Raw genomic sequence first — 23,498 nt, 5'->3', positions numbered from 1 at the left:
AGGATAGTTAGCTCTTCTTGTTGAATTGATCCCTTTACCATTATGTAATGGCCTTCTTTGTCTCTTTTGATCTTTGATGGTTTAAAGTCTGTTTTATCAGAGACTAGTATTGCAACCCCCGCTTTTTTTTGTTCTCCATTTGCTTGGTAAATCTTCCTCCATCCCTTTATTTTGAGCCTATGTATGTCTCTGCATGTGAGATGGGTCTCCTGAATACAGCAGACTGATGGGTCTTGACTCTTTATGCAGTTTGCCAGTCTGTGTCTTTTAATTGGAGCATTTAGTCCATTTACATTTAAGGTTAAGATTGTTATGTGTGAACTTGATCCTGCCATTGTGATATTAACTGGTTATTTTGCTCGTTAGTTGATGCAGTTTCTTCCTAGCCTCGATGGTCTTTACATTTTGGCATGTTTTTGCAATGGCTGGTACTGGTTGTTCCTTTCCATGTTTAGTGCTTCCTTCAGGGTCTCTTGTAAGGCAGGCCTAGTGGTGAAAAAATCTCTAAGCATTTGCTTATCTGTAAAGGATTTTATTTCTCCTTCACTTATGAAACTTAGTTTGGCTGAATATGAAATTCTGGGTTTAAAATTCTTTTCTTTAAGAATGTTGAATATTGGCCCCCACTCTCTTCTGGCTTGGAGAGTTTCTGCCGAGAGATCTGCTGTTAGTCTGATGGGCTTCCCTTTGTGGGTAACCCGACCTTTCTCTCTGGCTGCCCTTAAGATTTTTTCCTTCATTTCAACTTTGGTGAATCTGGCAATGATGTGTCTTGGAGTTGCTCTTCTCGAGGAGTATCTTTGTGGCGTTCTCTGTATTTCCTGGATTTGAATGTTGGCCTGCCCTACTAGGTTGGGGAAGTTCTCCTGGATGATATCCTGAAGAGTGTTTTCTAACTTGGTTCCATTTTCCCCCTCACTTTCAGGCACCCCAATCAGACGTAGATTTGGTCTTTTTACATAATCCCATACTTCTTGCAGGCTTTGTTCATTTCTTTTTCTTCTTTTTTCTTTTGGTTTCTCTTCTCGCTTCATTTCATTCATTTGATCCTCAATCGCAGATACTCTTTCTTCCAGTTGATCGAGTCGGTTACTGAAGCTTGTGCATTTGTCACGTATTTCTCGTGTCATGGTTTTCATCTCTTTCATTTCGTTTAGGACCTTCTCTGCATTAATTACTCTAGCCATCAATTCTTCCACTTTTTTTTCAAGATTTTTAGTTTCTTTGCGCTGGGTACATAATTCCTCCTTTAGCTCTGAGAAATTTGATGGACTGAAGCCTTCTTCTCTCATCTCGTCAAAGTCATTCTCCGTCCAGCTTTGATCCGTTGCTGGCGATGAGCTGCGCTCCTTTGCCGGGGGAGATGCGCTCTTATTTTTTGAATTTCCAGCTTTTCTGCCCTGCTTTTTCCCCATCTTTGTGGTTTTATCTGCCTCTGGTCTTTGATGATGGTGATGGACTGATGGGGTTTTGGTGTAGGTGTCCTTCCTGTTTGATAGTTTTCCTTCTAACAGTCAGGACCCTCAGCTGTAGGTCTGTTGGAGATTGCTTGAGGTCCACTCCAGATCCTGTTTGCCTGGGTATCAGCAGCAGAGGCTGCAGAAGATAGAATATTTCTGAACAGCAAGTGTACCTGTCTGATTCTTGCTTTGGAAGCTTCCTCTCAGGGGTGTACTCCTCCCTGTGAGGTGTGGGGTGTCAGACTGCCCCTAGTGGGGGATGTCTCCCAGTTAGGCTACTCAGGGGTCAGGGACCCACTTGAGCAGGGAGTCTGTCCCTTCTCAGATCTCAACCTCCGTGTTGGGAGATCCACTGCTCTCTTCAAAGCTGTCAGACAGAGTCGTTTGCGTCTGCAGAGGTTTCGGCTGTGTTTGTTATTGCCCTGTCCCCAGAGGTGGAGTCTACAGAGACAGGCAGGTTTCCTTGAGCTGCTGTGAGCTCCACCCAGCTCGAGCTTCCCAGCAGCTTTGTTTACCTACTTAAGCCTCAGCAATGGCGGGCGCCCCTCCCCCAGCCTCGCTGCTGCCTTGCCTGTAGATCACAGACTGCTGTGCTAGCAATGAGGGAGGCTCCGTGGGTATGGGACCCTCCCGGCCAGGTGTGGGATATGATCTCCTGGTGTGCCTGTTTGCTTAAAGCGCAGTATTGGGGTGGGAGTTACCCGATTTTCCAGGTGTTGTGTGTCTCAGTTCCCCTGGCTAGGAAAAGGGATTCCCTTCCCCCTTGCGCTTCCCAGGTGAGGCGATGCCTCGCCCTGCTTCAGCTCTCGCTGGTCGGGCTGCAGCAGCTGACCAGCACCCATCGTCCGGCACTCCCCAGTGAGATGAACCCAGTACCTCAGTTGAAAATGCAGAAATCACTGGTCTTCTGTGTCGCTCGCGCTGGGAGTTGGAGACTGGAGCTGTTCCTATTCGGCCATCTTGCTCCGCCCCCCCCTTTTTTCTTTTTTTTTTTTTTTTATAGAGACAGGATCTCATTGTGTTGTCCAGACTGGTCTCAAATTCCTGGCCTCAAGTGATCCTCCTGCCTTGGCCTCCCAAAGTGTTAGGGTTACAGGTGTGAGCCACCTTGCCCACTGAATTCCTTTCTTAATTTAGTTTCTAGAACCCCACACTCTCCTGGCTTTCATCCTACTTCCCCAACCTCTCCACCACTTTTGCTTTTTGTCTTTCTGGCCTCTAAACACTGGAGTAACCCATGAATGCAGTTTCTATCTCCTCTCACTGCATTGGTGCTCTTAATCCTGTATCATGGCTCTCAATTCTGTTGGTATCCCCTGTCCTTGTGTACCTCTTGTGTATCCTCTTTTTCTGTGTAGCATTTCAGATCCTCACTGTCTTTTGTTCCAGCTCTGTGCCTCTTGTTTGCTTGTTTTTGCCTCCTGTCTCTATTTATGTCACCGGGGAACCTTTCTGCTTATGCCACGCGTCCACACTTGTGCAGCCCAGCAGGGAGGTTAACACTAATAGAAGGTGAGACCTGGTGGATATATTTCTTCCTCTTTCTCACATTTTGTCTCTCCCATTACAGGCATTTTCACCTTTCCATGCCCTGGTGCTTCGTGTTTTTTACTCCTTCACAGTTGTTCTGAGAATGGGAGTGAGCAAAGAAGGCCTTTCCTATGTTCCTGTAAAATACTACAAATACAGCTTTAAGTAAAGTATTACATATCTTACCGTTAGATTCTGGAATTGTCAACAACAATCATATTCTTCTGGTTAGCTGCTGTATCTAAATATCTTTTGTGGTACGTTCCATGAACTGTATACTTTTGTATTGTTTCATAAGCAACTTCTCTATATTTCTATAAGAAGTCCACACATAATAAATGATAGCATTTTTTCTTTTCTAAGTCCAGTTTCTTCTTTCTAATTAAACCCTTACAGATATAGTGTCTCTCATATAGGTGGAATTCCAACTTCTTTTGATGATTGATCTTTATTTATTGAATTATTCTGGTCTTTCTCCCATTTCTGCTAATTTTTGTGAATTATCTGCCTTAAACTTACCTTTCAATGGCTTGTGAGTGTCTCTGACTCACGCTTTGTCATCTCAACCTCATGGCATACACATCATATATTCTCTGACTTTAGGTTTTATTCAACTGTAACTCTAAGGACTCCAAACAGATCTGGGCCTTTAAATGATGGAAACAAAAGTAACTTAGGGAAAAATAGAATGGTGAATAGACTGAGAAAGACCAGACATGTCTTTGTTTATCACTAAAGGGCAAAATAAAAATTATAAGAAAAATTTTATTTACTTGAACATCTTGCTGTTCTCTTTCAAGCTTTTGAAACTCAATTTTATGAAGTTTTGCAATAACAATAAGCAGCTTATCCTGTACTCCCTTCCCCCAATTCTGCCTCTTCACTTCAGCTGGAGGACGAAGGTTAAAGGCCAAGTACAAAAGCAAATGTCAAGGCATTGCACATCACCAAGATTTAATCACAACATTTGGCATATTCCATGTCTGATTTATTTGTCTAGCTTCTGTCTTTAAGCCTACCATGCCAGGTCCTCCATATGTCGTGTGGAGGGATAAGTGTTTTAGACATTTGTTAGATAACAGAAGACACATAATTCCACTTCTCTTTTTTTCTAAACACACCTACGTGTACGCACAATTTATTTCATTTATTCATCCTCACATATTTCTTGAATGAATCACCTTAACATTAGAGTGTCATTCTTGTGATGTTGCCAAGTTGTTCAGACCTTACAACTTTTATGTTTCCTTATATGTCAATTTTTTTCTTTCTCCGTGTAATCATTATTTTTTGGTGTCACTTTCCCCTCAATGCCTTTGTCAAAAATGGACTCTCCAAACATTACCAATGAAACCGAATGATAAAACTAAGCTGACTGTATGCTTATTATGGAAAGGGAGAATGCTAAGTCACAAAGCTTTGGCGGTGTGTCACAGGAGGAAAGATAAGGTCAGATATATCAAGAATTAGACATTTGAGTTAAGGCAGGTCTTTCAGTGCAAGGACTTGAGTAGAATTGGAACTGATATAACAGTTCAGAATTTATAGAAACAGCCAGATGAGGATTTTGAGGCAAAATTCAAAGTATTTTAGAATGCAAACCCAAGGACAGTCCTGGAAGAGTAAGGAAATGCCAATGAAGACGCAACATGTGGCTTTGGTTTCAATATCTAGGCCAAATGTTGAGGTTGACAATCTTAGTCTCATCTTCTATTATATGCACATCCTTGAAGAACTAAAATGTCTAAAAATGTACATTTTTTGGCATCCTTATCATGAAAAAGGAGATCATAATATTCTATCCACTGATGGGTATTTCCTAGTATGGAGTTTCAAAACACTGGTCTCATTGATTGATTTTTTTGTGTTGTCAAGATACCCCTCGTATGTGGAACTATTTTACCTTTTAGCTTATTGCTATTTTTACAATGCCATTGATGGCTGCCATCTCAAAGTTAGCACACTCAATCACCTTGAATTAGTGTTCTAGTCTTCAGTTTTTAATTTGTATTTTACTTTAAGTTCTGGGATACATGTACAGAATGTGCAGGTTTGTCACATAGGTATACATGTGCCATAGTGGTTTGCTGCACCTATCAACCTGTCATGTAGGTTTTAAGCCCCGCATGCATTAGGTGTTTGTCCTAATGCTCTCCCTTCCCTTTCCCTCAACCCTCCAACAGGCCCCAGTGTGTGATGTTCCCCTCCCTGTGTCCATGTGTTCTCATTGTTCAGCTCCCACTTATGAGTGAGAACATGTGGTGTTTGGTTTTCTGTTCCCAAAGGATTATAAATCATTCTTCTATAAAGACACATGCCCACACATATGTTTATTGCAGCACTATCTACAATAGCAAAGACTTGGAACCAACCCAAATGCCCATCAATGATAGACTGGATAAAGAAAATGTAGCACATATACACCATAGAATACTATGCAGCCATAAAAAAGACTGAGATCATGTCCTTTGCAGGGACATGGATGAAGCTAGAAGTAATCATTCTCAGCAATGTAATCCAGTCTTCATTTTTATGCTTTTTGGAAGTTTCATACCAGTTAAGTGAATAGTCCATTTCTTGTGCTATAGGCATTAAAAAATACCTTCTTACATGTGCAAGCGTGAGAGGGAATTCTATGTGACTTATACCCAATGGTCCTATTTCTCTTCTTTGGAACAAAAGAGAACAAGGCTTCGCCTTCCTTTATAACTGTTTCCTTAATTCATCTCCTCTTCTGCTAAACTTTTAGTTTATCTTAGAACAAACATTTGGGTAACTGTGCCATCTTGATTGTCCCCTTGTTCTCTCTTTGAAATGCTTCACAATGTCAATGTTTCTCCCCAAGCAGAATCCTCAGAACTGAACACAATTCTCAAAGTATTCTTGGTCACTCTCCATGAGGAGCAAAACTGCAGCTTCCTTGGTCCTGGATACTATTTGTGAAACCAAAGATTGGTTTACAGGCCGGCACAGTGGCTCATGCCTGCAATCCCAGCACTTTGGGAGGCTGAGGTGGGCAGATCAGTTGAGGCCAGGAGTTTGAGACCAGCCTGGCCAATATGGTGAAACCCCATCTCTACTAAAAATACAAAAATTAGCTAGGCATGGTGGCGCACACCACCCAGCTACTCGGGAGGCTGAGGCAGGAGAATTGCCTGAACCCAAGAGGTGGAGGTTGCAATGAGTCGAGATCATGCCCCTACACTCCAGCCTAGGTGACAAAGTGAGACTGTCTCAAAAAAACCAAAAAATTGATTTGCTTTTTCCTAGATACTGTATCACACATTAAATGATATAATGTTAATATCAAAAAAGACCCAGGAGTTTTGCCCAAGTGTTGCTGTGAAGCCACATGTGTTTCATACATGGCGATACAGTCTAGGGGTTAAACACATAGTCTTTGGATTGTTGAGATTTGGACCTTAGCTCTATTCACTACCAGTTGTGCAAGCGTAGACAACGAATGAAGTCTTTGACCCTTAGTTTTTGAAATTTTAAAATAAAATGAAAAATCTACCTATTTCTTTGGATATTGTGAGGATTCATGCATGATAAGTCCTGAGACTATTTGTGCCAGTGCCTGCCACAGATAGAAGACTGACAAAAGTATTAGCATTTATTATATTTTAGATAGCTCTATTTTTCAAAATGAAAATAGCCTTTTATTATAAAAATGATAAATGTAAGTTACTTTAAACATCAATCTGTAATGAAAAGAATAAAGAAAACATAAAATTTTATTCCCCAGAGATTACCACTCTCAAAATTGTGCTCATCATGTTTCAGACGTTTCTACATGTCTACAGACATATATTTGCAAAATTTTATAAAAGTAAATACTACACATGATGTCTTCCATACTATTTATTTTATGAATACTTTTCACGTCAATTTGTACTGATCTATCACAGAAGTCAGTAACTTTTTTCTAACAACATAGATAGCAAATACTTTATTTAGTCTTCTGAGCCACATGCAGCCTATATTATATATAGTCCTTTTGTTTTGTTGTTGTTCTTGTTTGTTTTACAGTACTTTAAATATATAAAAACTATTTCTTAGCTTGCATCCTATGTAGAAACAGGCCACAGGCCAAATTTGGACTGCAGCCCATAGCATGGCCATCCCTGATCTGTATTATGATTTTTCAATAACTAAATTGGATACATGTATCATATTCATAAACTTTTCAACTATTTATATTTTCTCTATTTTAAGAAACTCTTGGATAAAAATTTTATGTAATTTTTTGAACAATTTTGCTTTCTCTTTAGAGAAAATTTTAGAAGTGGAATTACTGGATTAAATTTTGATACATATTGAAACTATCTTTGAAGCTAAGTATAATACATTAAAGTAAGAGCCTGATTCTGTCATCTAAATTATTATTCGTTGTCCATAGCTTCTAGTTATTGGAGAATGTCTTCAGCAGTTCTATATCTAATCTTTGTGTGAGGGCAGCAGAATAGTGTCCACTTTTACTTTGACAGCATAATTTTAGAATTGTTTGAAACTTTTAAAGCAAGCACTGAATTCTAAATAACTGTAGTTACACCAAACATACATTTAAAAAAATCTAAATCTTGGCTAGGCGCGGTGGCTCCCACCTGTAATCCCAGCACTTTGGGAGGCCAAGGTGGGTGGATCACGAGATCAGGAGATCGAGACCATCCTGGCTAACACAGTGAAACCCTGTCTCTACTAAAAATACAAAAAATTAGCCTGGCATGGTGGCGGGCACCTGTAGTCCCAGCTACTCGGGAGGCTGAGGTAGGAGAATGGCGTGAACCTGGGCGGCAGAGCTTGCAGTGAGCCGAGATCGTGCCACCGTGCTCCAGCCTGGGCAACACAGCGAGACTCCATCTCAAAAAAAACAAAAAAAACAAGTCTAAATCCTAATAATGTCAGAAATCATCAAAAGATGAGCTGCAAACAGTCTTAAGTTTACTAATGTATTAAACATTTTTCTTTTTTTAAATACTGACCCACATTCTTTGAGTTCTTATGAAATATTTTCCTGGTCTGCAGTTTGTGGAGTCCCCTTGGTTTATTTGTTGGGAGTACTTCCTCTTTGGGTCCACCCTGTCATGCCCTGGGGATACATTTATGTAGAAGATCTCACCCCTTTTCCTCAATTCTAGTGGGGAGCAGCCAAGCAGGTCAATATAACTCAATCTGATAATTAGCAGGAGATTCATACAAGCCAACACTTTATTTGTATGGCAAACATATTCAAGCCCCTATCAGCTTCAAGATTCTGCGAATATGCCTAACTGAAATCTTTTCAGTAGGTTATCTTAATGCCCTGGAAGGTCTGAACTGATTTGGAGGCACTAATTATGACACTGCCATCTACCCAGTGGATGCAGACAGAGCTAACTTTATGGATATATTAAAGTCTTAGACTTGTATGGATTGAACAGAAAACAAAATGTAGACTGATCCGTTTCAATTAAGTAAGCTCTCAGCAATAGTGGCTCTGAATTCTGAGACCAGACTATGAATTTTCTGTTTAACAATTAAAATGAACGGGAAGGATAAACAAAATCGGTATATTTTGATATTGAGAGAAGATTTCAAAAGTGATATTTCAAGAACATTGTGAAAGCATCATTACCTTAAGAAACTCTATGATGGCCAGGTACCGTGACTCCCGCCTGTAATCCCAGCACTTTGGGAGGCCAAGGCGGGTGGATCACAAGGTCATCATGACCAACATGGTGAAACCCTGTCTCTACTAACAATACAAAAAGTAGCTGGGCATGGTGACACGTACCTGTAATCCCAGCTACTCAGGAAGTCGAGGCAGGAAAATCGCTTGAACCAGGGAGGAGGAGGTTGCAGTGAACCGAGATCATGCCACTGTACTCCAGCCTGGCAACAGAGGGAAACTCTGTCTGAAAACCAACAACAACAACAACAACAACAAAAAACTCTATAATTCTTTTATTTTGGTTTGGTGAATTTCTGGTTTCAAGGGCTGGCTGCATTTTGTGTACAGAGTAACATGTCACTCAGTGGAAATAAATCTTTCAGAAGTTTTTGAAAATACTGCTCTAGGTGTGTTGTTATCACTGAATATGTCAACTTCCATATCAAACAGACAAAATGAGTTCTGGTCTTAAACAGATGGGTATTGTAGGAGCTATGATAAGTTGAAATCAAACTTTCTTTCTGTGATCTATTTCAGCCTTTGAGGCTGTATTTCATCACTTGAAAATAAGTCTGGTGCCATCTAAGTGTCTCCCCTGAGCCAGAAGCCACATTCTTACTACTAACTCTGACTTTCCTTGTTACTATGTGAAATTAGATTTCATACTGTGTTATCTTGTAATGTAAAATTTTAAACATTTTCTTTATATTTTAATTGAAATTATATTTGTTAATATTTGATAAAAATACGCATTACGTGAAAATTATCTGTAAGCCTAGAATTTGGGGGAAATTTTGGAAGATAGTAATGAGAGCATCTTCTGCTTCTGGAATTGCACCTGCAGAGGTGACAGGTTTTTATAGTGTTGTTGATTTTTTCTAAATAAAATATTCTCTGTATCTTCAACAGAGTTTCAGATAATTTTTTAGTATAGGTCGAACCTATTAAAGTGCATATTTTATAGAACTAACTCATATGCAGCTCTTTAAAGTTTACCGTTATTTCCTTGAAGTAGGGCAAGATTGTAATTAGGTCTGTATGCCCAGCACCCCCTGAATGCCTGATAAATAATATATATTTAATAACTCTTATTTGGAACAATGGAGCTATATTAGAGCTGCATATGTGATTTAACTATAAAAATGAAACAATTGCAAGAAGATCAGGGTGAGATTCTTTTCCATTATTTAGAACGCGTTTTCAACATTTCATGCACTTACATGAATTTCACTTTAAGTAGGATTCCTTTTCTAAACAGGGCGTCAGTCATTGCCAAGGTTAAAGATTTCCTAAACCGCCAACTTTCTTTGGTATAGAGTTATACCTGGGAATATCTGTCATACTAAATCAGAGAGTGTTCTTTCCCTGTGTGCCATTCATAATTAGATACAGAATTAAATAAATGAGGTAAACTCAGATAAAGTAATCTTGTAGGTGGCTGCTTTCTCCTGTTTCCCATCCTTGTCGCATCCCAGCAGTTATACAGGTGTGTAGTCTCACTTAGATTGTGAGAACTGTGGGATGTCTTTCATTTAAGCTTCCTTGCTGTTTTGGCATGAGATCCCAATGCTTACATTTGAATATCATGTTTGCTAATTTCTCCTCTTCTATGATCTGTGGGTTGATGAGCACTGGCTGGTTGCTCAGCCTCAATTGTGTGATCCCCACCCATCCTTGCCCCGACCCTGTTCACAATGAGAACAACTATTACATAGAATGCACACCCTAAATGGAGAAGAACCTATTTCTTCCTTCTTGCATTTGTTATATTTCTTAGGTTCCCTACCATCTTATTCTACTCAAGAGCCTCTTTTAAATTCCAACACAGACATTTTATTTCCAACAATGAGACTAGGATTTCCTATGACTTTCCAACAATACCATAAGGCTGCTGTCAGAATTCTCAGTAAAACTTGCTGAAAATTTATCTTACACAAAACGTTCTTTTAAGTAGCTTTGTATTAAAAATCATGAGGTAGTTGGTGGTTTGATTATAATTTTTAGAAAATATGTCTTTAAATTTAATAATTATAGAATAGCTTTCTTAAAACAAGTTGAGTAGATGTTAGAAAAGATCTGTGTTAAAATATGCCTTTTCCCCCTTAAGTTCAAAATTAATACTTTATTTTTTAAATTCAAAATAAACATTAAATATAATAAAATGAAATAAACCATATGTATTAGTTCAGACATTTTTGGTTGACAGGAAGAGGCACTCAATCAGGTCACAAAATCATCTTGTGTTATTGAAGAATCTCAGGTATAATTCAGCTTTAGGCATAGCTGTATGTAGAGGCTTATGCAGGGTCAATAGGAATTTATTCATCTTCATGTCTTGACTCAGCTAGCATCTGTGTTTGCCTCACTCTCAGAGAGAGCCTTCCCAAATGGTGCTAAAGAGGGCCAATGGACGATGTGGCCACATTGTCTTAGTTTAGCCAGGTCAGCAGGGGAGAGCACCTCTTCCATGACAGTTTCTGACACTTGGGGACTGCTCCTTCTTCGCCTCCCTTGGGTCACATGCTTATGTATGAACCAATCACTATGGCCAGGAAGATGCACAGACCTGACTGCTCTTGACTAAGACTTGTGCTAACACCTCCAACTCCTGTGAAACCACATAGGGGCTTAAAACGAGTTTGGGTGGTTTCTCAAAGAACATCAGTGTGTTATTGCCGAAAGGAGAAATGTGCGCCGGAGAGGTACTCACATAAACAAATAAACAACCCTACTGAGAATTAGAGGCAATCATTTTTATAATATAACATGTATTCATTTGCGTGTACCTTCAATGAATATTTATTGGGCACCAATATGTGGTAAATAATATATACTTAGCAGTGGAGATAAAAAGATAAAACATAATGTAAAATCCTTGTAGGTTCCTCACAGCACTATTGACAAGAGCAAAGACAGGGAATCACCCTATGTGCTCATCAACAGCAGACTGGTTAAAGAAAATATACATATACACCATGGAATAGTATGCAGCCATTAAAAAGAAGGAATTCATGTCCTTTGTAACAATATGGATGCAGCTGGAGGCCATTATCCCTAAGCAAATTAAGGCAGAAACGGAAAATCAAATACTGCATGTTCTCACTTATTAGTGGGAGCTAAACATTGGGTATTCATGGACATTGGGTATACCATAGGAGGGAGGGAGGGGGCAGGGCTGGAAAACTATTAGGTATTATGCCCATTGCCTGGGTGATAAAATCATTTGCACCCCAAACCTCACTGTCATGCAATACACCCATGTAACAAATCTACACATGCACTCCCAAGCCTAAAATAAGATGGGAAATTATAAAAAATACAATAAATAAAGCTCTAAAGAGGTCACAGTTTTGAGGTAGGCACTGGACTTTGAAGCCAACCATCAAGATGCAGTCTATAGCAGAAAGGTAAGCGGGCTGTTATGGAAACAAACAGACAACATGGAGGTAGCAGAAGTCAGGAATGGTTTTCTGAGGATGTTATGATGGTTGCGTCTTGAGGGATGAACGGGAGTTGTTCAGGCAGATAACTTAGAAGAAGATATAGAAGGCAATGCAAGCAGCATCCACAATATTAAAATGCTTCGATTAGTGACTCCTGGGCAGTTTCATAGTAATTATTGTGATATTGGCCCAATGCAACTTCCTTTTGCTTTATGTCAGTGGTAACTCAGTGCTAATTCAATATTCAAATTATTTATGGGTATTTCTGAAGATATTTGCCCTGTTTTTAAAAGGAGGTGTTTAGCTTCATAAGCCCCTCAAATTTTTTCTTTCCAGTGACCTAAATAATTAAATGGATAAAAAAGGGATAAGTTGAAAGGTGAACTTGGAGTCAAAAATAAAGGGTATTCTGACCCCTTTTGTCTTGACGATAGCCTCTGCTCTCACAAAGGCCATGCTTTTGACTAGAGAAGGATTTGTCTCTTGAGACAGCTCAACAGAGGGCCACAGAGGAATCCTCACACCAGACCCACCCCTGTATGGGATAGCCAGTGACAGAGCACATGGGGCTGGCATGCCAAGCGAGGCAGTGATTTATTAATATACTGGCCTGATTCATCACAGTTTAGTGCCCAGTGAAGAAGAACTGGGCCATTCCTAGGCCATTCCATTGTTAACATTTTGGTTAATCAATATAGGGATGGAGTGAATTAAAAAAAAATATAGGGAGGCAGAGGTGGGCAGATCACAAGGTCAGGAATTTGAGACCAGCCTGGCCAATATGGTGAAAAGCTGTCTCTACTAAAAGTACAAAAATTAGCCAGGGGTGGTGGCACACACCTGTAGTCCCAGTCTCTTGGGAGGCTGAGGCAGTAGAATCACTTGAACCTGGGAGGCAGAGGTTGAAGTGAACTGAGATTGTGCCACTCCACTCCAGCCAAGGCGAGAGAGCGAGACTCCATCTCAAAAAAAATTAAAAAAGTAAAAAATAAAAAATTAAAAAAAAAAAATAAATAAATAAACAAATAACCCCCTAAAACTGAAAGCTCCTGACAACTAGAGAGGGGTCAGAGAAGGTTTGGGAAGGGTTAGCATCAAGCCACAGTTGAACAGTTGGGGAAGCAGAAGTCCGGCATATGCTGCTGACGTTCCCAGTAGTATGAGATGCAACAAATCATCTTACTTTGAGAGTTATCTTCATTCCCAGTAAATTCATGAAAGTGTCAGAACCCTATATATCCACAGGGTTTCTATATCCCTCTTATGTATGGCTTCCACCAATTTAGAGAACCTGCTAATCCATGCTTAGGTCTTTAGAGAACCTGCTAATCCATGTTTACTAGAAGCTGTTATAAAAATTCCATGTCTATAGAGGAAGAGCAGATGCCCTCTCCCGCAGGTGAGGCGCTGAAAGAACTGCAAACTACATGTGACTCAGAGGAGGTGAGCTGCTAGCGCTCTGAATTAAGATAGTGAAGATATATTGATGTCTTCTTGACTGAAAAAATATGTCTAGAGTTCTCTGCTTATTGGAATAAATGAGTCAATACATCTTCCATATTGATAGCTGTATGGGGGCTTTGCCAATATATTCAGTAAAGAAACTATGATTGGAAGAGCAGCTGTTTTCAGAGTCACAATCTAATTATGCTTTCAATAATCCTCCATTATTTTCCAAGACCCATTCAAGTTTTGGAGCAAGGCCAGCAAATAGTTGTTCTCTTGAGAAATAGCTATTGGGTTCAGATAGAGACTAAACTCCTCACCGTGAGGCACTAATGATCTTGCAACTTGAGCTGCTCAAAATCAATGGAATGTAATAAGATACACCAAGCTATAAATTTGAGTGTGCCAAGCAGCACTCTATCATCAATGGAGTGATACAAGGTTCGGTAAAACAGTATATACCAGACTTGAACAGGCCACGAAGTCTCAAATAAATTCCAAAAGCAGATAGCTCACACTCCCAGGACATCTGTATAAAATGCCTTATCACTCATATATTTTTTGCTTTCTAAATTTTTCACTTTTACATTTTTTTTAATTTCTATTTTATTTTCTGGTTTTGCACTGAATGTCATGGCTATCAGAGACATGTCATCTGTGAAATACTAGGTCTTTGGGATATTTTGAAACTAGTTTTAGAAACTAGTATTTTATTCGCATGCATTCTTGTTTGATGCAGAATTTAAAACATATTCATTAGTTAGGGGCTATTGGGAATAAACACTCAGATTTTGAAAAAAATTAATTTATTTAATTTTATTTGTTTTAAGTTCTGGGGTACATGTGCAGGATATGCAGGTTTGTTACATAAGTAAACGTGTGCCATGGTGGTTTGCTGCACCTGTCAACCCATCAGCTAGGTATTAAGCCCCATTTGCATTAGTTATTTATGCTGATGCTTTCCCTCCCCCATCCCCCTCCAACAGGCCCCATTGTATGTTTTTCCTTTCCCTGTGTCCGTGTGTTTTCATTGTTCAGCTCTCACTTATACATGAGAACATGCAGTGTTTGGTTTTGTGTTCCCATGCTAGTTTGCTGAGGATAATGACTTCTAGATCCACTTAGGTCCTGCAAAGGACATGATCTTATTCCTTTTTATGGCTGCATAGGATTCCGTGGTGTATATGCACCACATTTCCTTCATCCAGTCTATCATTGATGGGCATTTCCATTGATTCCATGTCTTTGGTATTGTGAATAACATTCTCAGTTTTCAATTGTCCCCAAATTTCTTTACTTTGTTCCCTATTCTGAGTAAACACTTAGTTTGCTACTACAAGTGTCCAAGTGTAATTTTTTTATCATCACTATGAAAACATGATTCCACCATCTGCTTGCTTGCATTGTTCTGGTTGAGAAGTTAATTGCTGGTCTAAATAATACTTATTTGTAGGTAATATGTTTTGTCTCCCTAATTGATTTTAAGAATTTTTATTTTCTTGGTAATTTTCTGTTTGACTACAAAGTATCCAGCTGAATATGTTTTAAATTTATTCTGCACTCTGATTCTTAGAGTGCATGTTTTCTTAATTTCTGGAAAATTTATATTTTCACTAATTCCATTAATGTATATTAATAAATATATAGTATTTATTAATAATACATTCAAATTATATATTCACATATATATTGTTCATATAAGTCATATATTATTAATATACATCAATCAATAATATATTAATGTTTATATAATTTATCTACAATTAATATAATAATATATATTTATATGTATAATTAATATATATTGCTTCTCCCTATTTTCTCCTTTATCTCCCCTGCCAACTTTATGTAGTCATATAGTCCTATGTTAGACCTGTCATTCTATGTTCCAGGTTTCTTTCTTTCTTTTTTTTTTTTTTTTTGAGATGGAACTTCACTCTTGTTGCCTAGGGAGGAGTGCAATGATGAGATCTTGGCTTACTGCATCCTCCGCCTCCTGGGTTCAAGCGATTCTCCTACCTCAGCCCCCAAGTAGCTGGGATCTGCTCTGAGTCATAGAGGCTTCCTTCCTGTATGCCAGTTAATTTTTCATTTGAGCTCTTATTTAGATTATCATAAGGCATCTGCCACCATGGCCAACTAATTTTTTGTATTTTTTAGTACAGATGGAGTTCACCATGTTGGCCAGGCTGATCTCAAACTCCTGACCTCAGGTGATCCACCTGCCCTGGCCTCCTAAGTGTTGGGATTATTGGCATGAGGCACCATGACAGGCCTATGTCCCAGGTTTCTTAAACTATATATGTTCCATATTTTCTATACATCTGTGTTGCATTTCATGTAATTTATTTTTGCCTACCTTGCAATTCATTAAATGCTGTATTCACGTCTATTTTTTCTGTACTCACTTCTATTTTTCTTTGTTATTTTTCTTTTCTATAGCTATATTTTAAATTATTCTTTAACAAAATCACTGTTGGTTATTTTGTTAGTTTATTGTTCATTGTGCATAATTTAAAAAATTTAATCTTTTAGAATATTTGATAGTTATTTTATCTTCTCTGTCTCACAATGCCAGTGGATGACTTTCAGTGTCTACTTCGGCCTCTGCTCGTTTGATTGTTTTGGCTGTAAGTCATAGAGGCTTCCTTCCTGTATGCCGGTTAATTTTTCACTTAAGCTCTTATTTAGATTATCATAATTTATAGGAGTCCTGAAGTACCTTGTTGAAGGTGCCAGGAATTTTTTCCTAGCAAATTCTTCCTCTGGCTTTATGCAAAGATATTCGTTCTAATTCTCCATTTATGCAGGTTCAAGTCCTTTTATCACAGTTCCCAGTTCATCTTTTACGATTTAGGGGTCTTTTATCTGCAAATGTGTCTTTAGACTTTCGTCATCATTTCTTCTTGCATCTCAAACCTTTATTCAATGCTTATTTTACATTAATCCTGGAATTTTCTTTAAAATATTCTTGAACATGATGTTTTAGTAATAAACTCTCTTTTGTGTCACCTCTATATCCTCCAATCTCCTTTTCCACTTTGGAAATTGGCTTTACATTTTGCAAGCTCAGCACTTGATTATACATTTAAGAGTGTTTTATATTCCATTCCATCCAACATATAGCTTTTCTTGTGGTTAGAGAGTTGGGTTTTTTAAAAATAGAAAATGTAGTCAACCATTTTTGCCAAAACTAAAAGTAATGTGTGTATATATTTTGCAAGTGCCTTTATACATCCTTCCCTATGTTTGAAAATTTTTAATGTCAGGGACATGGCTTTATTATTCATTGTATCTCTTCTGTCTTCCTTTTACCTATCTCCAATATCTAGCATAAAATGGATGCTCATTTTGCTCTGTATTCCAGGCTGGAGTGAAGTGTCGCAATCTTGGCTCGCTGCAACTTCTGCCTTCCAGGTTCAAGCTATTCTCCTGCCACAGCCTCCCAAGTAGCTGGGATTATTACGGGTGTGCGCCACCTCACCTGGCTCTTTTTTGTATTTGTAGTAGAGATGGAGTTTTGTCATGTTGGCCAGACTGGTCTTGAACTCCTGAACTCAAGTGATCCACCTGCCTCAGCTCCTAAAGTGCTGGAATTACAGGCATGAGCCACCACATCCAGCCTGAATATTAGTTTTTAAAGTAAAAGAAGGGAACAATAAAGGAGGAAACATCAGACATAATGGCAATGTTTATGAAGCATCCAGCACAGTGTTAGGGTGCTAGTATTGAATCAGACTTTTTCCCCTTCCTCAATAAACTAGATCAAAGCAACCCTAGGTGCTATCAGTATTCTTTTATTCCTTGCCCCTTCTGGTACATTTAGAGAAAAAGTGATAAAGATTTATCAGTGGAAAATAATTTTATCTTTTGGAAACAAAATATAAATTTGTCTTATAAAATATTATACTACTGGATGATATTGAGTTACTTTGGGTGCCACATTCCAGTTCATTTCTTGTCTAAATGATGAATGACACGTGAAACACCATAGAGAAATGTTATTTTTAGTAGATAGTAACAGTTAATAAAGCAGTTTACTGGCTGATACTAGGCAATAAACAGCTATGACAGCAACAAAATACGTGATATTTTTTTCCAAATGAAAAATGTTACGAGACCTGAATTTAGAATAAGGATGTAAAATTGAAATGTTTCTATATCTTCACATGCTTCCTTACATTCTTTTGTTTCTTTTCTCTCTTCTTCCCTCTTTTTTATTTCTTTCCTTTTCTCTCTCTTTCTTCCTCCCTAATTTCCTTTCTTTCTTAAAGAGGAAAACTTGACATGACTTTTGTCTCGATATAATGGCTGAGTTTAGTGTTGAGGGATGATGAAGTGTATTGCCACTGTAATACAAAATTGCAGTTTCAAAACCTAAAGTGTCTTTAAAAAGACTTAGACATGGAAAAGCAACACTGAGCCTAAGAATTGTGTATCTTTCACCTAGTGGCATTTAAAATTTTCACATCTTTATTGCATTATTTACATGTGCCTAGCAAAGTTGATATGATGGTAATCCTTCATTAATTTCATTTAATTAACAATTGAATTGAATTGTTTGAGCAACTGCTATCTGCCAGGATACTGTGCTGCTATGCTGATGCCTGGGGATTCAATAGTGAAAAAGTCAAAATCCTGCTGCATCTTTTTTTTTTTTTTTTTTTTTTTTTTGAGACGGAGTCTCGCTCTGCCGCCCAGGCTGGAGTGCAGTGGCCGGATCTCAGCTCACTGCAAGCTCCGCCTCCCGGGTTCACGCCATTCTCCTGCCTCAGCCTCCCGAGTAGTTGGGACTACAGGCGCCCACCACCTCGCCCGGCTAGTTTTTTGTATTTTTAGTAGAGACGGGGTTTCACCGGGTTAGCCAGGATGGTCTCGATCCCCTGACTTCGTGATCCGCCCGTCTTGACCTCCCAAAGTGCTGGGATTACAGGCTTGAGCCACCGCGCCCGGCCTGCTGCATCTTTTTTAAAAATTTTTTTTAGCACACTGAAACAGAAGAAATTTGATAGTTTAACAATCGTATATTTAAGGGAAAAAAGCAAGCAAATATCTGATTTTTTCAATGTCAGATATATTTATTGTAATATTTTGCCATCTTATAAAATTTTACTGCATGTAGTTAAAATGCACAATAGGATGTTATGGAATACATATAGAACATAAGAAGGTTACTATAGTGAGGCAAATAGACATATTTAGCATCTCACAGTTACCCATTTGTGTGTATGTGTATGGAAAGATCAGTTAAAATCTTCTCATTCAGCATGAACCCCATATACAGTATAATTGTATTGCCTATAGTACTCATGTTGTATGTTAGATTTTTTTTTTTCTTTTCTTCCTTTCTTTTTTTTTTTTTTTTTTGAGACGGAGTCTCGCTGTGTCACAAGGCTGGAGTGCAGTGGCATGATCTCTGCTCACTGTAACCTCCGCCTCCCAGGTTCAAGTGATTCTCCTGCCTCAGCCTCCTGAGTAGCTGGAATTATAGGTGCACACCACCATGTCTGGCTAATTTTGTATTTTTAGTAGAGACGGGGTTTCACCGTGTTGGTCAGGCTGGTCTTGAACTCCTGACCTCGTGATCCACGCGCCTCGGCCTTCCAAAGTGCTAGGATTACATGTAGATCTTTACACTTGCTTGCAAGCCAAGATAGGGAAACAACCTAAGTGTCCATTGACAGATGAACGGGTAAAGAAATTGTAGATATATGTAATGAAATATTATTTGGCCCTTGAAAAGAACAAGATCTTGGCATTTGCCACAATGTAAATGAGCCTGGCTGGAGGACACAATGCTAAGTGAAATAAGCCAGACACATAGAGGGAAAATATTGCATAATCTAATTTATACGTGGAATCTAAAGAATTCAAATATACAGATGTAGAAAACAAATCAGTGTTTATCAGGATCGGAGGAAGAAAATGGGGAAATGTAGCTCGTAGGATGCAATGTAGCATGTATGTAGAATGAACAAGTCTAGAGATCTAATGCATAGTCTACTGCATTCTCATAGGATAGGGAAGGAATCACATGAGGAGACAATGACTATACTGGACTTTCAGGTGCTAAGAATGAGTATTGAAGGCTGTGAGAGAACCTAGGAATGAAATGTAACTCAGCCTGGGTAAATCAGCCAAGATACCTTAGAGAAAGTCTCCTAAGATGAAAAATAAAGAATAATAATTAACCTGGTGATTGGGGTGGCGAAGGGATCTCAGATCTGGAGTTGAGAGATGGCATGTTTAGAAAACTGCAAGCACAGTTGCTCAGTAAGGCTGTGGCTGACAAGATAGGGAAGCATTGAGCCTTGCAAAGTACGCTCTGTTTGTAAGCTACATTCAGAGTATGACAGTTCTACTGATTTCAGAGGGAAATACGTAGGAGTGGATTTGTGCTTCAGAATGGTCACCCTACCCAAAGACCAGGAAACAAGTTGTGAGTACTAGAAACGTGCTGAGATGAGAATGGGTAGAGTCTTCAATGGAAACACAGAAAATACCAGACGGATAGGATAGGTGAGAGTAGTCCAGGAACAATATAGAGGTTCCTTACTTGGGTAACTGGACAGAGGAAGGTACCATTCATTGAAATATGGAACATGGGAGTAAGAGCTGGTTGGCTGGTGGGGGAAAGGAAGATGAGTTTAGTTTTCTGTTAAAGTAGATGTGTTAATTAGGGGTGTGTGTGTGTGTGTGTGCGTGCGCGCGCACATGCACGTGTGTGTATGCGTGTACTCAGGAAGAAGTGCATATCAGGATTGCAGACAGAGACTGAGGAAACAAAAATAAAGATATCTTACTTGAAATCATGAGAGTGAAGAGAGAGCCTAGAAAAAAAGTATTACTGTAATCTTAGGAGAAAGGAGAACTTAAAATGGAACCATAAAGATAGTCAATATTTAAGGGACAAGGAAAGAAAAAGAGGTAGATGAAGGATTTATTAGTATTTATTTGCAAAACAGAGAGGTAAGAAGAATAAATGTCTGAAACAGGGCTGAAGCACAGTGCAACAAAATGTTAGATTATTTGGAGTGCTCAGAGGTAAGGCAGAATTGTGAATTCCTGTCCCCCTACCCCCCAGAATCCAGAATGTCCACTATATATATATATATATACACATACACACATACACACACACCCCCTACAATATGCGTAATTTTTAGAACATTTAAAAAAATTCTCAGATGCCTTTTCTGTCCCTGGTCTCTGGTCCTTTCCACTCTACATTCTCCAGTTATTTTTGCCTCTTGTGGTTACACTGCAGAAATTAAAATAAAATAGTTGAAAAAGAACTTTAACATCCCCTTAAGAAATCAAATATAAAGCAATGTATAGAACATTCAACATCACATAATTTCTATAATATTCACGTTCATAAGATTATGTAATTAATATGTCTGTGTGATCTCAACTTCAATATATCGTTCATTCTGAATATGCATCCTGAAATCATGTGTTTCACTTGTAAAAGTAAATTGTGATGAATTGACAGGTGAATTCTTGTGCTATAGAAGAAGGAACACTGTTTTTAGCAGTAGGATATTTGAGCTCTCGTTTCTTACACCAACTTATTGTATTTTCTCACATATATCGCATAACTTCCTTGGGTTGAAGTTATATGATTTATAAAATAATAACATCCAATGTCCTCTCAACTTTTAAAAATCTATGGTTCTTAATTTATCTCAAGAAGCACTTACTAGCACCCGTGGGCTATAGACAAACAAAACAAAACAAAACAAAACAAAACAAAAGCAAGCAAGGTGAGTTTTCTATTTGATAATAATGGATAAGCATTTTATTTTCATAGAGCAATTCTAATAATTGGGCCTGAAATTTTGAATATGTCTTAGTGTCCTCAGTAATGTTCTAAATTACATGAATGTGATTGAGTATGGGAATTAAGACAGACCATTTTTATGTAATTTATAGCTTTATTGTGGTTCCCTCTCCCCTACTATTTATTTGCCTGGCCTTTATTTTTTACAAATGTCTTTCAGGAGATAGCATGACCATAAAGGCTTAAATTGTGTAAATATGGCATACAGGGGGCAATAATAATCTATGGTTAGCTAGATACAGAACCGGTGCAATTACTCAAGTTAAATATTTTCTAAAGTCACTCCTCTGAAAGAGTAAATTAGCTGCCTGGGGAGTAATTTGTTAGAGTTGCAGATAGTTACCAATAGTACCCAGTTATAAGAAGCAAACCTAGGAATGGAAGAATAGAGAAAAAAAAAGAGAATATTTCCAATGATGGGCTTGCTTATTACAACTGCCTAATCTCTAATAGACAATACCAAGTAATGCTGTTCTTCCTGGACAGAAGGTTGGCATTCCCAATGAGTGAAACTTTTTGTTTCCTATGGATTGCCTGTGTTTTCAGTTCTATACTGGGTCAGCAAGGAACAGAAAGCTTTCAGTGTGACAATGGAGTCTCCTTGCCTCCTGACAGCATTTGTGACTTCACAGATCAGTGTGGGGACAACAGTGATGAACGGCACTGTAAGTGACATTCTCCTTTCTCCAGTTTCAATTCCCTGTCCATCCTGAAACCAGGGCCTCTGAACAGTCTGGGAGATTTGGCTAGATACCTGGCTCTGTATGGATTTTATTTTATATACCTTTAGTGTAGATCAGAAACTAAGATATATTGTTTACTAAAGAGATGAGTCCATATATAAAAACTATCAAATCATGAAGATTTTCATCTGATGGAATATATTTTTCAGTCAATTTTTACTGATCATGAAGAAGGAATGCAAAACAAAATGTAGCTTTTGATGTTATGTGAGTGAAACAAAATTTAAAAGAACTCATTAATGCAGCTGTAAAATGCTATGATGGAAATCAACAGCTTAAGTGTGAATTTAATGTGGAAATATTTGAAATGAATTTTAGATTGGATGGCTAGATTTTATTTTCATTTACAGAGCACTGCTACCAAGTGAGTTTGTACCAATTGCATGTGGGGTACAACTCTGGCTTTTGTCCTTTGATTTCAGAGTAGTAGAAGGGCACAACCTTTGGAGAATACAAGACCTAGATTTACGTCCTGGACGAGTCATCCAGGACCCAAATCTTGTGTGATTTTGAACCTTTGTTTTTTGTAAGAGGTCATGAGATGAGATAAAGCAACTCTCACAGGTGGGAAAATGCCCCATGACATACTGGGAGAACGCTAATAAACAGGAAGAAGCTTACCAAGGGAAGACATGGGTAATGACACGTATGTTCCTGTCATTTCTATTGCAGTATACAATCTTGAGGGTACACCATCTTTCAGTAATGGAGACTAGTGTCGTTCTTACACACATTCACCCTTCATAAACCACATTTTCATAAAATTACCAGGGGCTCATTGCTGGTTCATAGTAGCTATTGGTGCAATTAATTATCCAGAGGCACGAATTCCATTATTGTAGGTCACTTAATGCAAACATATATCTTCTTTTTTTTATTCAGATAAAATATCAATTCTGTTTACAGAATTCATTGTCTTCTGCTAAAATAAGGTTCTACATATTTGATTTTGCCACTGTTTGCCTTCCATTTATATATTCAGTTGCTATTACGTTAAAACCAGAAGAGTGATTACTGAAAAACTTTTTTCTCTGTAGAATGAAACAGGCTAATAATATTTTTCTCTTAGTTTGGGATAGCTGTCATACTGTTACTACTCAGTAACCATTCAATACCAAGTGCAGCCAAGGGCAAAGATTCATTTGTATTTGTCCAATTTCCCCAGAGACACTAACTGTGGGCTTGTTGCCTCTTACTCTGGACTGTCTGGAAGAACCCTTACTGTTCCTTGATGAGCAAGCAGTAAACAGGAATGACTTGGCTGGTTGGACAAGTAGTGCCAAGTCCCTTCCATTATTAATCTCTATGAAGCTTCCTTCAGTACCCTGGCTGTGATAACATGCATGGTCCTGCTTCAGAGAAAAGGTTAACGTGAAGAAA

The 23,498-nt window shown here is 38.4% G+C and overlaps 1 protein-coding gene across 1 annotated transcript in view; it reads left to right on the top strand.

The window, feature by feature from the left end:
- The window catches only part of LOC105488276 (MAM and LDL receptor class A domain containing 1), a 1,027,522-nt gene that overhangs the window by 275,982 nt on the left and 728,042 nt on the right, over window positions 1-23,498 (top strand). The window lies entirely within an intron of this gene.

This window comes from Macaca nemestrina, chromosome 9 (assembly GCF_043159975.1).
Source record: "Macaca nemestrina isolate mMacNem1 chromosome 9, mMacNem.hap1, whole genome shotgun sequence".
Lineage (NCBI taxonomy): Eukaryota > Metazoa > Chordata > Mammalia > Primates > Cercopithecidae > Macaca > Macaca nemestrina.
Note: the sequence above shows the minus strand (reverse complement) of the source record. Positions and strands in the feature narration are given on the sequence as shown.